The sequence below is a fragment of the Octopus bimaculoides genome, chromosome 7 (assembly GCF_046866305.1).
Source record: "Octopus bimaculoides isolate indiv1 chromosome 7, ASM4686630v1, whole genome shotgun sequence".
NCBI classification, from domain to species: domain Eukaryota; kingdom Metazoa; phylum Mollusca; class Cephalopoda; order Octopoda; family Octopodidae; genus Octopus; species Octopus bimaculoides.
Window position 1 is genome coordinate 62,693,739 of NC_142934.1, and position 16,846 is coordinate 62,710,584.

At 40.8% G+C, this 16,846-nt stretch overlaps 1 protein-coding gene across 2 annotated transcripts in view; it reads left to right on the plus strand.

The window, feature by feature from the left end:
- Positions 1 to 11,555: 11,555 nt before the first annotated feature.
- LOC106874657 (spindle assembly abnormal protein 6 homolog) overlaps positions 11,556 to 16,846 on the plus strand; it is a 52,895-nt gene continuing 47,604 nt past the window's right edge. The window contains exon 1 of one of the 2 annotated variants that reach the window (XM_089355441.1): positions 11,556 to 11,865. The gene's annotated coding sequence lies outside the window, so the exon portion shown is untranslated. Of the gene's footprint in view, positions 11,866 to 15,032; positions 15,052 to 16,846 lie in introns of those variants that run through there. The other variant, XM_089355442.1, reaches the window with a different exon arrangement.

Genomic DNA, 16,846 nt, shown 5'->3' on the forward strand with positions numbered 1-16,846 from the left:
GCATGCGCGCACACAACAACGGGGGATAATTCACTTCAACCTCCACAGAAAGACACTCAAGAAGAAAGGGTCACATTGACATTCAAATTTCTTTTCTTTTCTCTTTCTACTAAAGGAACAATGTCTGAAATTTTCTTGGGTAGGAGAGTTAGTCGATTACATCGACCTCATTGCTCAGCTGGTACTTATTTTGGCATACTTTGTGTGTGACAAAATTCTTTCCTCATAACTTTAGAAAATGGATAATTTTTTTAGTGAAATTTTCTACAAATTCCTCTCAGATTGTGTAGATTATGATGATATCGGAATTTAATGTGAAAAAAAAAATTGGTGGGCACACACTCATACATACTGACATACATCACATTTATGTATATATCTACAAAATAAAACGAAAAATTTCGAAAAAGATTGTGACGTGTCAGTATCTATGTGTGCGCAACAAGTTTTTTGGGGTTTTTTTTTTTATTTCATATTAAATTCCGATATAATCGAAATCTACACAATATGACAAGTATTTGTGAAAAATGTCATTAAAAAACACTCATTTTTCTGGAAGATGTGCTGAAACAAAGTTGACTCGTGAAAATTATCTGAAACTCATCTTCACCCATCTCCGAAAAAGTTTTCCACAGCAAATTTCGATATAATCGGAATCTGCATTATCTGAAATGTATTTGTAGAAAATGCCATTAAAACTCCCTATTTTTCTGAAAGTTATGAGGAAACAAAATCGGTAGGAGGGGAAACACGAGTAGGCATACCCTTATTTTATCGACCCCAAAAGGATGAAAAGCAAAGTCAACCTCGGTGCAATTTCAACTCAGAGCGTAAGGCTGAAAGAAGTGTCACGACGCATTTTATTCCCTGTGCTAATGATTCTGCCAGCTCGGTTGTTGCTCGTTAGAGGGAGAATGTGCTATTTGTATCACATCACAGAAGCAAAGCAACGATTTGCATGATGCAATAACGTATTTTTTCGCATATTTAGAAACAATTTTTTTTTTTTTTTTTTTTAATTTATGAAGATTTTTGGAATTTTTTTCAGAATCATAATCTCCGTATTTTTCCGCATATTTTGAAAGAAAAAAAAAAAAAAGAATTCTGAAAAAAGTTTAAAATGAAGGAATTGGGGGTGGTAATTTAGAAATGTCGATTTTTGCCAATTTTTTTTGCAGATTCGTATTCCTCGTAGCCGAGAACCGGGGCTTGTGTCGAAAACAAAGGAAATAATTATAAAGAAAGGGTGTTTTGGTGGTGTGGGTGGACGGGCAGAAGTCTTGCCATACACAGGAAAAGGTTGACAGTGACTCCGAAGTTTCGGCTTGCTCGCCATCATCGAACTGCTGGTTTATAGACAGGCATCTCAAAAGTAAATAGACGTTATTTTTTGCCATACAAAGGAAAAGGTTGACAGTGACTCCGAAGTTTCGGCTTACTCGCCATCATCGAACTGCTGAATTATATAGACAGGCATCTCAAAAGTAAATAGACATTATTTTTTGAAAACTTTTATTTCTAGAAGCAATGCGTTTAAATACTTAATCTATTATTTAGTAGACCTGTTTTGTGTATAATACATTAACAAACTTTGAAACACCAGGTAATGTCCGCAAATATAAAGCAGCATAATGAGTGGTGTCTCTACTTTTGAGATATTTCTGTATACGTATGTATGTTGTGCCTTATACATACATACATACACACATATATATAATATATATACATACATACACACACCTTTTCCTCGACTTACGACCACAAAAAAAAATAACTAATTAAAAAATCGATTTTTGGACGTTGAGTTTTGTCTACTGTCCCTACTCGTCTATCCAGAGAGGTACATTTTCTTTTTCTCTCCTTGTTGTTTGTATATTGGAACGATAAAATAAAGAGCATTTTCAACTATCATTTTCTTCTGTCATTTATTGCATAGACTTCAAAAACAATCGACTGAACCATTATGTTCTTTGTGACCTGACATCTACCATACATCTTTGACGACAACAACGTTTAAAAAACCAAACATGCACTCTTTTCAAGTTGCCAACCATCAACATATAAACTGTTGCATTTCTGGTGAAGACGACGTGCAAACAGCAGCACGTATTTAATTACACACACACACAACTAGTGAAAATGTTGCAAGTCACAATGAAAATTTTAGTAAAAAAAATAACAAGTAAATGAGTGGAAAACAGACCGGTGAATGTGTTAAATTAATAAGACACTAAAAGAGAATGACTCAACACACGAATTCACATAAAGAATCTTGCAAACCACATACAAAAACGAAGTGCAGTGTTTCTTTTCTGGTTTTGTAAGTGTTGTGAATGAGAAAGGAAACAGAGATGCTGGGTGCTCTGAACTAGGTAAATTTACTCTATGTGCAACGTGACCGAAACGAAGTCGTACAGGTGATTAAGCGATGGTACAGAAAACACGTTCTCTTTTTTGTGTGTGTGTGTTTGTGTGAAAATGCCACGAGAAAGTAGCAACGATATTAGGTCTGTTCAAGTTAAGCTGGGAAGCGAGTTCCAATGCAGTCGACAGGTAATGTAATGTATTGTGAACTCTCGCGAGGTGCAGCACCGAACGTGGGTAGTGTTGGGAATTAGAGCTAACTTGACACAGACCGAAAAAAATCGCAGGCTGCATATGTGTAATAGGATGTATGCACGTTGTTTACGCCAAAAAGAGAAAAGTGCAGCAAAATTTAAGTAACCTGAGGAAACTGCAAACATTTATAGGAAAGTGGGTTATACATCATTAGATGTACACCTGACTTTCCTATATTAAATTAGAAATTAACGGCAACGCTGAACTCCAGACTATCAACACAAACAATATTTATTCATGGTGGAAAATATACATCTTTAATCTTGTTTGTTGAGACGTCTTCGGTGTGTGAGAACATGGTTGTTGGGACGTTGGTATATTGATGTGAGCTGTATAGCGTGAGTTCGAAAGATGGAGAGACAACTAGACACGTCCTTGCTCAATCGCTGGCCAGCAAGAAAGAGATCGATCAAAGCGGGAAAGCTTGGTTGTTGAATTCCACGCATGCGTGAGACTACGCATGCGCACGGCGTTACTACAGGGCTCCCCTCGCCAGTGTGGAACGCACGATAATATAATTTTTTTTGTTGGAACGCCTGAGGCAGGATGGCCACTGAAAACCACCCACAAGATGTAGCACAAACACACACAAAGAAAATGAAAGAAATTAAATGTACACTCGTGTGATACATGCATGCAATGTACAAATTGAAAGAATGAAAGAAAAACATGCAATATGGTGTGTCCCTGGTGGTGGGGTTGTTGGCGCACGACATTGTGGTAGACAGTACATTGATGGAGAAGACGTCGGCGCAGGAACTGTAATATAGCTGTAGCTGTGTTCTGTATGTGTGGTGGTAATGATGTTGACGGTGGTAATGATGTCCTGTTGAAACAGTTGGCGACGTCGGGGGAATGCTTGTAGTTGGTAGTGGTTGTTGTTGTCGTCGCGGTGGTAATCTTGGTTGAACGAAGCTGGTGGCGAAAAGGCTGCTTGGTGATGATGGTGTTTGAAGAGGTACGCTTTTACAGACGGTCGACAGAAAAACTCTGTACGACCATTAGCGTTGACCTTGATGAGATTTTCTTAACCCAAGATGAAAGAACGACCGTGCGAACTCAAAAAGGAGAAATGGTGACGAATGGAAAAACAGAGGACTCCTTTTATTTAAACGTGTCACACGGTCGAACACAAAATAATATATCAAAGATGATATACAAATAATTATGTTATACTACGATAACATAAATAGCCAGTAATGAGACGATAGAAAAGACAACCGTATGAAATGAATAACAAGAGATATTTAGTGTGGCATAAAAGATGTATGTATATGTGAGAGTGTGAATGCGACATATAAGAACATAATAAAAGACAGGCCGTCTATATGTATGTGAGATATTACAGCAGATAGAAAGTCAGTACACGTGAGAGTTTTATACCAAGTTCTTGAGTACACAATTGGAAGTATCGCAGGCTGTAATTCTTGTCTGTTTATTATCGTGGTGAAGCTAAGTCACCTAACAGAATCGAAGAGAGAGATTTGTCGCGGTGGTTTAGTTCGGTGTACATAGTAAGTCGTGTTGACTATGGTTGGAGATGTCGGTGGTCATCGTTGCTTGGTAGTTCAGTCTCCATGGCCGCATTTGTTCTTTAGTCGGGGTCACCAGTTATAGGTTGGTAGTCCAGAATCCATGGCCGCGTTTGTTTCTTAGTCGGGGTCACCACTTTATAGGTTGGTAGTCCAGAATCCATGGCCGCGTTTTATCTTAGTCAGGGTCACCACTTTATAGGAAAGTTGGTTATCAGTTATATAGAAATAGTTGTTATTGTAGCTCAGCGGGCTGCGTGTTTGAATCACGTCGGGGTCACCACTTTATAGGAAAGTGGGTTATACATCATTAGATGTACACCTGACTTTCCTATATTAAATTAGAAATTAACGGCAACGCTGAACTCCAGACTATCAACACAAACAATATTTATTCATGGTGGAAATATACATCTTTAATCTTGTTTGTTGAGATGTCTTCGGTGCGTGAGAACATGGTTGTTGGGACGTTGGTATATTGATGTGAGCTGTCTAGCGTGAGTTCGAAAGATGGAGAGACAACTAGACACGTCCTTGCTCAATCGCTGGCCAGCAAGAAAGAGATCGATCAAAGCGGGAAAGCTTGGTTGTTGAATTCCACGCATGCGTGAGACTACGCATGTGCACGGCGTTACTACACATTCATACAAAAGCATGAAGTGAAAACTATTGCAAGAGAACAGCATGTGGTGTTAATGCATGATGGATAGTCTGTAAACGGCTGGAGAGAAGGGAACATCATGAAAGATGCGTGCACGTGGAATAGTCGTCTGCAAGTGGGTCTGCAGAGGAGGAATGCAGTATTAGCTTTGAGCATAACTGTGTTGTTGTAAGGTTATAAGCGTGCTAACATGAGAACGAATGAAGTTTGCCGGGAGGAATTTTTTTTTTTAACAGAACGAAATGAAATATAACATATTGGATTAATGATTCTTGGAGGAAACAAAATAGGAACATGCAAAGAAAGAATTCTTGAGTGCCTATAAAGTGAGTGTCCGGGTGGAATTTGACGAAAAATGTTGGTTCCGAAGTTCTGGACGCGAGATGAAAATAACGTGTGCGCAGTCACATTTCTGTTCATTGTAACCTTCCATAGTCTCTACTATGTGATCATATGTGCGAACAGTTGTTAGGATGCATTTCATTGATGTGTGAAGCGTGTTGGAAACAGAGCTCTCATCGGCTGCAAGCCGGGCCGCGAAGTTCAACAGCCGGATTTTCATGTCAATTGTCATTTCTGGTGGTCTTGTTACCATTTTGTGGTTCATAGTTGAACATTGTCATACATACATACATACATATATTTCCAGAAGTTTATCCATTATACATAAGCATGTCGAGATATGCAACTATATATGCATGAGAATGCATACATAAAACACACAAATCTGCACATACATACACACATACAGACAGACAAACAGATACACAAACAAACAAAAATACCCTGTTGTTGATGTTGAAATTCCAGTGAAGGAGCCTTGGATCTACGTTAGAAACTGGTTCTTTCTCTATTGGCAAGAAATATTGAAATAAACTGAATAATGACATACACATACATACATGCATGGATGCGTACATACATACATACATACAAATGTATATACGTACATACATGCATATATACTTACGTACGTACGTACGAGCATTCATCCTTATTTAAATGCATGCATATACATACATGAATATGTTGTTGGTATTTCAATGGGGGAACTAGAAATCGGCTCTTTCCATTGGTGAAGAATTCCCAAAATAAAACTAAGGGAACGTACATATCTTTGCAACATTGTGATGAAAATGTGTATCTGTGTGCCAAATTATGGATTGTGTTGGCATCTTTAGGATGCAATTTCTGTGTGTAACAGCAGCATTTTTCCTGACGTGGGCCTAACTTGCGCTTTATAGAGGGTCTGCAGTATCTTCTGACCTTTTACAAGTGTTTGGGATGTGTTGAATGTGAGAATTCCGGGGTTTTTATGGGACCTAGAATCTGTGTCTGATGAATTTAATTGTGTGTCCTTGTACTGTTAGGAGAAACAAAACTGGGTAATCTTCAAGTTTAGGGGGATAAAAAAATAAATAAAAATATTCAAGGGAAATAACTGAACGACTTACCAGGGATCTTGTTCAAAACGGGGGCACCAGTATTTTCTTAACGAAACACTTTGAAACTTGGGACACTGGTAGAATGTGTCATATAAAACATCTTTTTCTCTTAGTCTTCTTAACAAAAAAACGTACATCGCAAGTTATTTCATGTTAAAGTTGTCGTATTTCCGTAATTTCAACCAATGACTGACGTCCATTCAGCCGTAAAAATTAAGTGCTGACTACGTAAACAAACGATTCTCAAACGATTCTGGCGGTGATAAAATTATTATTTCCTTGTCAAAAAATGGCTGAAGCATATTGGCAGTAGCTAATAAACCTTTCTATTATAGGCACAAGGCCTGGTTTTTGAGGGAAGGAGCAAGTCAATTAGGGTTAGGGTTAGGGAAAACGAACACACGTGTGTTGCCTCTCTGAATATTTTTATTATGATCACTAAGGATCGAAAACACAGATGGGTACAATACAGGACAAACAAATAAACAAAATGTGCGAGTTCTATGATTTTTTAAAAATTACGATTGTCTTTTTTTTAAAAATTACAATGGTTTTAATATATGTTCATTGACTTTTTTTTTTTTCCTCTTTCAATTATACAAGCATACATATGCGTATACACACACACATCCATACACACATACATACATATACATATACATATATATATATATATATATATACATACATACATACATACATACACATATACACACATATATATACACCCACACATACATATACATACATACACACACATATCCATCCCTACACATACACACGCATATACTTAAACACGTATATACAATAACAAAAGGATTGGGTTTTTCAACCCGGCAGCCTATAAGGCCCAGCAGCTTGCCTTTTATTATTTTCGATGATTAGTTTGGGTGACTTACACCCACCTTTTTCACCACTTCCTTCCATCTCTGCTCATATACTCTGGCTGACAGGGTTCTCTTTTCCAGCCCTATTTTGCTCTTCAGATGGTATTTGAAGTAATTCAGCAATCCAGGGCCGGACATGTAGGACCCTGTCCCCAACCTTCCATTCTTGTCCTCCATATGCACTCTTTCAATACTGCTACCGTACAGAAAAAGCATGCCTCACCTTCCTTTGAGAGTCCAGTTGGCGGTATCATCTTTATCATAGACCCAGCCGACAGCTGTACTCGTCCCAGATGCGACAACACGTGTTCTACATAAATTATCAAGCTGGAGAGCTGCCGACAATGTACAAAAGCGTGTAGAACAGTTTCACTGTCCCGCTCGCATCTTGGACATGTCGGTGGCACTGCTAAACCGTGCCTGGATAACTTCTCGCGAACAGGTAGAGCATTCCTGTAACACAGCCAAGTCAGAGATATTTGGAAATTATCCATGTACTCCGACTTGAAGGTTTTACTAAACAGTGCAGTAAGTTGGTTCTCGTCGAACCCCAGAGCCTCTCCTAGGACGTCATCGTTTTTGCCCTCCACTAGCCCTCTGTAGAACACCAAGGTGGTATTCCCGCAGCCAGCCTTGCCCGTCTTGTGGATAAACCAGAGTGCCTGACGGCACTCCTTCTGCCATAAAGTCAAATTAGGTCTTTTAATGAGACCGGGTTTAAATCTTTCCAGCGAGGCCGGTCGCGGCAAGAACTCCTCCGCCAACGGACTCCACACCTTATCACCCTCCAGGTGGCACCAGAGATGTCTCAGCCTCAACGCATGTCTGCGCATCATTAGCCAGGGCATCCCCAAACCACCCTTTAGCGGTTCCTGGCAGCACACGGAGCGCCTCACAAGTGGCTTTCCCCCCCTCCACAAAAAGCGGAAGAGGAGTCTTACCAGCTTGTTTAGCCAACAATCGGGGCAAGGCACAACGGACAGGCGGTAGGTGATTACAGATGCTATAAACACCTGCACCACCTCCACTCTACCCTTCAAGGACAGAAACCTTTCGGACCACTTCCGAACTATGGCCTCCACCTTGTTCACTACCTCGCTCCAATTCTTCTCCGTCTGGGAGTCTGAACCAAACCAGACTCCAAGCAACTTAACAGGACCATCTGTCCAGTGTCCAACGACACTGGACGATAACGGCTTGTTCCTCCAGGTGCCGAGGCGCAAACCGATGGACTTGTCCTTGTTAACTTTTGCTCCTGCCACCGCTTCGTATCTTCGGAGAGCCTCTTCTACACGAGGTAGTTGTGCTTCTTTAGACACGATGAGAGTGACGTCGTCCGCATAAGCAGAAGTGAACTTACCGCATCCAATCTCATTAGGGATGTCACCCAACTTCTCCAGCCTCCGCAACAATGGCTCCAGGGCCAAGACGTACAGGACCGGGGATAGGGGACACCCCTGACGAACAGACCGCATGATCGAAAACGGCTCCGTTAGGTAACCGTTTATCTGGACGGTGGACTTGATGCCGCTGTACATAGCGGAGATCCACCCGCGAAAGCCTGGGCCCAGCCCAGCTGCTTCGAGGACGGCCCCCAGGTACCGATGGTCTACCCTATCGAAAGCTTTACTTTGGTCTAAGTGGACCAATGCCCCTCCTTTACCGGTTAATTTCCCAACCCTGTCTAAGGTGTAGCGAAGAAGGTGAAGGTTGTCCTGGATCGACCTGCCTGGGATTGCACAGGTTTGTGCCTTCCCGACAAGCTTCTCCGCGACAGCCGTCAACCTTTTAGCTAACACCTTGGCCAAAATCTTTAACTCTACGTTTAGTAGAGTTATGGGCCTGTAATTACTAATGCTATCCCCCTTGCTTGGGTCCTTCTGGATCAGCGTCACAACTCCCCGGCTTACAGAACTGGGAATCCTCCCATTCTGTTGCCAATTTGTATAGACGCCTGCCAGGACCTCCCCAAACAAGTCCGGCATTAAACGATAGAACTCATAGGGCAGACCATCCAGTCCCGGAGCCTTTTCCGCGACGCATCCGGCCAGCACCTCTCTTACCTCCGCGGGAGTGATCGGGCCCTCACAGCATTCCGTCTCACGCGCCGAGAGTCGAGGCCCGCCAGCTAGGAAATCCCTTAAGGGCTCCTCGCGCTCAAGCGGACCGCTCTCCCCGAACACCCGAGCGAAATGCTGGTGAAGTGCCTTTTGCATCTCCTCCTGTCCATAGACCCTGCGCCCCTGCTCGTCAGTTAAAGACTTAATGCAGGACTTCTTGCCCTTCTGACTCTCCACACGACGAGCCCATCTGGCTACGTTGATACCTTCTCGTTTCCCAGCGCGTATTTTAGCTCTGACTCGGCACCCTTCGTGTTTGGCATTGAGGTGTCGGTACAAGACCGTTCTCGCTGCTGTCACTTTGGATGCGGAGCCAGCTTCCATTGCCTCATCTAGACTCTTGACTAAGTCACCCTCTATTCTGTTCCTGTCTAAACTTAGCTGATTGCTAAATCTAATGGACTCAAGACGGATGGCTCTCTTGAGGGCGTGCCACCATCTATTATTAATGATGGTGCCACATAATGCCCTCTGCACTAACTCCTTAATCCGGGTACGAAAAGCTAAACAAGTCAAAATAGACTTGTTCATTTTCCAATACCCGGGTCCCTGTTTATGACACTTATCTATATGTACCTCACACGTCACAAGTTTATGATCCGAGTAAGGCACAATACAAAAATGTGGACAGCTAAAACTATTCTTATCTCTTTCCCTAACAAAAATGCTGTCTATGTACGATCTGAGTGAGCCGTCGTTATTACTCCACGTCCACTGTGGAACGCTCGGCTCATCCAGTCGGAAGCGGTCTACTAGATTAAAACTCTCTAGTAGACCCTTGAGGCAAGGATTCCCTTTCCTATCGGTGGAGCCCACACTATCGACGCGCGCATCGAGAATAGTGTTGAAGTCCCCTAGCAAAACTATGGTTTTAGACGTCAATAAAAAGTACACCAGGTTCCGAAAAAAAACCGACTGCCCTTGTCCGTTAGGAGCATAGGCAGCCACCAACCTGAAGGACTGCTTACTTTCATGTGTCACATCTAGGACGACCAGCCTACCTTCTGGGTCCAGAAAGACAGTACGAATCTGTAACTCCAAGTCCTCCTTAAAAAGAACCACCACGCCTGCACCTCCCCTCCGGCTCGGCGAAATAAATTTCTCGTAGCCATTGAGGAGGGGAGAGAACGCCCCAGGTCCTTCCAACTTGGACTCGGTGATCACAGCCACATCTATTCTATGTGAAATGAGGTCGTCCAGAAAACAAGCTTGTTTCCATTTCGACCTCATTCCACGCACATTTAAACTACCCAACTTAATCATCGGAAAAAATAAGGGTAAAAGCAAACACTTACGGTTGTGAGAGGGAGCATGGCACTTTTTGTTTGCCATCCTCCCCTACTCCTTCCGCTTCTACTGGGCCCTTTTTCGGGGTTGCCACCGGGCTCTGGGTTGGGGTGGCTGCCGGGCTGACAATCAATCTGCCTTCCTTGATGTCATTGGAGACGTCTATAATAAATTTATTTAAAACATGTTCCTGAAAAAGTTTTTCTTTATAATCCTCTTCGGCCACCCTCGCGTAGCGGTATTTATCATCCTCCGTACCACTTTTGAAGAACTTTATGCGAGGGTGGGCCTTTGTGTATTTCACCACCTTCTCGTTCTTCATGTTTATGGCTACTATCCTGTCGTTTTTTTTACAACCTTTCAACACAGGGTTAGGGGGGGGGGTCTTAAAATTGTGCCCTATGAGTGTTGTACCAGCGGGATAGGTGTGGGAGGTTTTTTTTTTCCTCTGTCTGCAAGTTTGCAGCTTTTTTTTTTGTGTGTTTGGGGAGGGGAGTCTGGAGTGGATTGCGTCTTCCTTTTGTTTGTAACAGTTTTAAATGCCTCCTCCGTCACCATTTTCTCAGACGTACTCACGCTTACTCGCTCCTGCTGCTTTCCACTTTCTTCCGTCTTCCTGCTTTCCACTGCAACTGTGACTCTCTTCTTCCCTCGTCCACTTTCGCAGGAGCGTCGCCACTCGCTTTAATGGTGTTTTTTTTTTATTTTTTGTGCAGGCCGAGCGAACGTGACCCTTCTGTCCACACTTGAAACATCTGGGTCTCCGTCCCTCAACCGACACGCGAATGGTATGTCCCTCCCCGACACCCTGTCGGGCAAATTTTCCAAAGTGTTGTTCTCCGCTTTGACAATCATCTCAAGCGCCTGACCTTTCCAACCGGTTGCTTTCCTTCTCCTTGTGCATAAAATTTCTATATTTTCTTCCACGTCGAAGATTACGGCCGCTGCCGCCCACATTACGTCATACCTAAATGGTATGTCTTCTACAGTTACACGTGCTGTTCGTTTTCCCATGTAAGTGGGCAGCAGCATAATTAGGTCTGTTTTCAAGGTTTCTGTCGAAACCTCCTTTGCCACTTCCGCCGACTCGAAGTGAACTTCGATAGTTTCACTTCTTGTACCGCGGTTTACGTGAATGACTTTGGACCAAATTGGCGCCAAACACAGCTCCACCAGTTCATTACGCGCCTCTGCAATTTTTTTTTCCTTGATGTTGAATACCTTGTATACCACAATTTTTTCCTTAATTGCGTTGACTGCCTCGGGTGGTGGAATTAGCTTCGTTTCACCATCCACCTTTTGTACATATTTCCGGTATGTATACAGACTTTCTTTTGACATTTTTATTTCAATGGAGTCACCTCCAACGGCCTGTGCAAAACTTGGTTTTCCTTTAGGAACACTTTTACGTACACTTTCTTCCTCCATGGGAAGGACACTTTCCGCTACAATTAGAGTAGCCATATTTGTCAAAAGACAAAAACACAAATAAAGTTTTTTACATAGAATTTTTTTTCGCCCCCGTAGGGCGAAAATAACTGTATACCAACAGTTATTTAAACAGTTATTCAATACAAAGAGTTAAACAGACACGAACTCACACCGCAACAGCAAACAAAATCTCAATGGGAAAAATTAATATATCTTCCTTAGCACAAGAAAAAGACGTGTGTTGCCTCTCTGCAAAATGTCAGAAGTAATGGAGATTAAATACGCTTTACACCGCTTAGGAGTAACTGTAAACAGCTGAATACTTGTCAGTGATTTGTTGAAATTATCGAAATAAGACAATTTTTTACATGAAATACAAAAATTCTTTTTCTGTTCTATAACACAAAATAGATAAGTATACGAAGTTTGAAAGTCTTTCGGTACCAAAAACACTACATAAAACATAAATGAAAACTGGTGCCCCCGTTTTGAACAAGATCCCTTACCAGTATTATCCGTTTTCTTCTAGCTGTTTATAAATAAATCACACCCTAATCCTAACCCTAACCCTAACGTCAATCAAATCACGTGTGTGATTTATTTATAAACAGAGATGTACGGAGAATACTGGTAAGACGTTCAGTTACTTCCCTTGAATATTTTTTTTTTTTATCCCCCTAAACTTGAAGATTACCACAAAACTGTTACTCACCCACCCATTGGGAGATGTTTCTGCGGACTCTATTCATGAACGCAATGCAGGTTTGACTAAAATGTCGGAGTGGTATGTAGATGACGTTAAAAAGGAGATGACCGTGACACCATCTTCTAGCAGAGCAAGCATTGTTAGATGTGACAACAAATAATGAATGATACCCGAGTTAGTGAAATGTGGCTTTGACAGAATTCCATTGCTCATACTTACAATACGACAATGCGGTATGATAAAACGTTTCCAATCCAACAGACGAGAGATGGTAGACAGTTTATCCAGAAGATTCTCGTGCCCTATACGGTCAAATACTTTACTAATATAAAAGACAACATTGAATTTCATTGAACTTTTCAATGGCAATAGATAACTGAAGCTAGTCCTAAGTAGATCTCGCTGCATGGAAGCGGTCACGGGAGAGAGAGAGAGACAGACAGACAGACAAACTGAAGGTACTGAAGAAGGTTTTTGTTAAAGACTAATTCAGCGAAATTTAGATTCTGTAAAATTTGGTTATGAATCAAAAGGACCTGTAGCAATTTGAGAGTCGAGGATTTTATAGGTGGTGGAATGCACGAAGGCATTTTTGTTTTGCAGGAGTTAAGGTGGTGGGCAAAAGGCTTGAATCTTTTTAAGCCAACTTTTTTGTCTAGTACAGTCAGCCCCAATTGGAGTCCATATCAGATTTTGTTAAAATTTATATGCAATAAATTGGTTATACTTCTACAATGCTCAAAATATTCTACCAACGTTTTGTTATACAGTTCCAAATAATATTTCATTATAAAAATTTAATAGGATTTAAAAAAAAAAATCGTATGGCTACGAGGGTCCAACCGAGTAAAATAAGAATCAAAGGGGTCCATAGGTAAAAAAATGGTTGATAAACGCTTGTCGAGTACAAACATAGGTGTAACCAAGGGCTAAATTTGAGCTTGCTAAATACGCAGCAGGAATAACATTTTTAGCTGTTTCTTTAGGTGCTTTTAACCGAAAAGATGTTGAAGTGTTCCTCTGTAGTATTACATACTTCATTATGGTGTACCAGTTGAACACTAAAATTGATGTAACCGACTTACTCACCCGTCAAACTTGTTAGCCTTGTGCCAAAATGTGAAACCATTATTACATACTTCATTCCTGGTTAGGAGGTACAAGTGAAATATTTGAATAGCTTTTTTCTCATACTTTTACTGGTTACGAGCATTTGACTGTGACTCTACTGAGACACAGCTTGCAATGGTTTAGTCAGTCATATCGACTCCAGTGCTTATTTTTTAAAGTCTGGTATTTTACTGATCATTTTTTGTCAAATCGCTAAGTTACAGTACATAAACAAACGTAAACAGAAACTAAGATACATACAAACATACGCACACACATATCGAAAGAGAAATTAGAATGTGTATCTGGGGTGTGTATAAAAGAGACAAAATGGAAAAGGCAGATAACACACACATTCACAAAGGATCACACGTAACCAAGGTTGTATGTGGTCATATGTTTTCAAGAATACAGATGTACGCATTATATTGAACACCTTATGTAAAATCTATTTTGCTTTATTATGCAAATATCTTGAAAAATATGGTCGAACGTTTTAATAACAATTTTTTTATTGAAGTATTCCCCGTATCAATAACCATTGTTTGTTGACATACGTATGATTATATGCTACTCAACCATTATTTTGTGTCCATCATTTATTGCTATTTATTTAAAATATTTTTTTCTATGTTAATGTCTCGAGAGTGAAGTAATTGTTTCTGGTTGGAACTTCCAAGCTTCTTGTTCCGAAATTACTTGGTTAAACGTTCATACGGGCACGGAACACAACCGGACACCTTGTAACTATGTTATGGTACCAACCAGCATGTTATAGAAGGTGTATAGAAGGTTATAGAACTCAAAGAAGCATAGAACATCCTCGCAAACACCAAAAACAAGATGAAGATGACTGTGACTTCTCACTAGTCTTCAGATATTTAGGTGAGCCCCTAGGCACACACATTCCCTAGCCTCTGATCATTGTGAAAGGTTGAAAGAGACTAAACATCTCTTACAAAATCTATAGACAAACATCACTGTAATTCTGACGTCATAATCACAATATGGGGAAAATTTAAACACGACTTGGCATGTAGCAGGTCCCTGCTTCAATAATTTGAACTCATTTTTATTTTTTACAAATCAGTAGGTTTTCGTAGACTAATTAAGTGGTGATGTCATGAGAAAACAAACCAATGACGTCTAAAAGCTACACAACAAATACATTGACTGACGTCAGTAAAACTTCTGACCAATCGAAAACTTGATTGAAACTCAGTCGAGCTTTGATTAATTTCTAAAAAAAAAAGGTAAGCTGACGGTTAGACAGTGTTAGTGTATTTGTGTGTGTGAGAGAGAGAGAGGGGGGAGTACAGAGGATACATGCAGTCATGCGTTAAGATAGGTTAAGAGCGTTATCAGCTGTTGCTTCGACAACCAAACTGGGCAAGTTGAACACTCTGCAACACCCAAATTTTTACTAACAACCATGGCAGGGGTCACTCGTGTTCAGTCACCCTCTCTCCTTCTTTCTGTAACTATCTCTCATTTACACACAACCACACAAGCTGTCATTCTCCTACTGAATCAGACTACAAACTTTACTCGATCTTTGCCTTGTTTTCTTGACACAGTCGTGTTCTATTTTGACCGTTTCACAAGATGATTGAAAACTGACCCATTAATTTTTTTTTACCCTATCACCACTATTAAATTAATCTTATATTTAAATGAGCTACTCCGTTGAAGGAAGAAGCTTCGCAGCCCTGCTTCCATTGAATGGATATTTTTCTTAATCGGGCGTTATGTTTCCAACACACGACGCCCGATTTAGAAAAATATCCATCCGACAGCATGCAATGAAGTGATGCACTTCAAAGAACAACTGTGCAACCGCACTAAATTTCTGCAAGTACACGGCACAACACTTCATGACATCTGATATGTTGAGTGGTGGGGAGTCTGCGCGACACGAAGCACAAAGAAGAATTTCCTTCCTGAGCCAGTGTGCAAGTATACAATCGGAACGAAGGTCTGCGATTAAACAATTGCTTTTCACCCATAGGGACTACCTTACCGAAAATGCAAACGGCAGTTATGTCCTAGCGGAGAAGCGGGAGTTTTAGGCAACTGGCAAAAATACAGCACAGATGCAACAGTCAATATGAAACAGCTTCTGGTTTTTCACCACCAGCTTCGTGCAGTCAACATGGAGTTATATCAGCTCTCGACTTGTCACCTCCTGAACAGCCTAGTTCATTCATGCTAACTTCGCTCCTCGAAAGTCCGGATGACATCAGCCACAACTCTGCCTCATAATGAACTGTATATTTTCAGTTAAGCTAGCTTCGTTCCTATTAGTTTACAACGGCTTCCAATAGAATTATTTGGTACAAAGTAAATCATAATACTTTACTTGACTCACATACACATACAGGCTACATATCTTGCTATTTGTCAGCACTACTTCCTGTTTTAATGAAATTACAATGTTTTGTTTAAAAACTGCCTTCTGACATTGATTACACATGCTTTTCAAAAGCGCATTTAATGGGCTTTGTCACGAACACTTTCATATTTTAAATTAGTGACCACCCACACTACATTGGTGACTCCCTACATATTCAATGACACACATGCATCCAAATAGTTGTACTTTCAATGATTGTTTCCTAACCTCTGTCGATCCTAAGCCATAACTGTCAACATCGTTTCTGTCGGATGCCTTAGCCACAATTGACACTAAACTGCTTCACTTATCTCCTATGCTTTCTGTGCTTTGGCTTTCAGTTATTTACTCTTTTCCTTCTTTACAACTTATCTCGGTTCGCAGAATATATAAAGGAAGTTTATTCAGCTCAGTGCATCCAGCATATCTTTTTCATGCCATACTTGCTTTACCACAGCAATTACTTGTGACCACAGTGCCAGACACACCTGGCATTTAAAACCCGAATGCACACACACATATATTGTAATGAATTTTTGTTACACCATGGATTGAAGATAATTGTTTCTTTTTTCTTTTCCTCAGCTCCTTCCAATGCAAATAGGCAGCTGAACCGTATTTAGACTCATTTGAATATTATACACTGCACTATATTT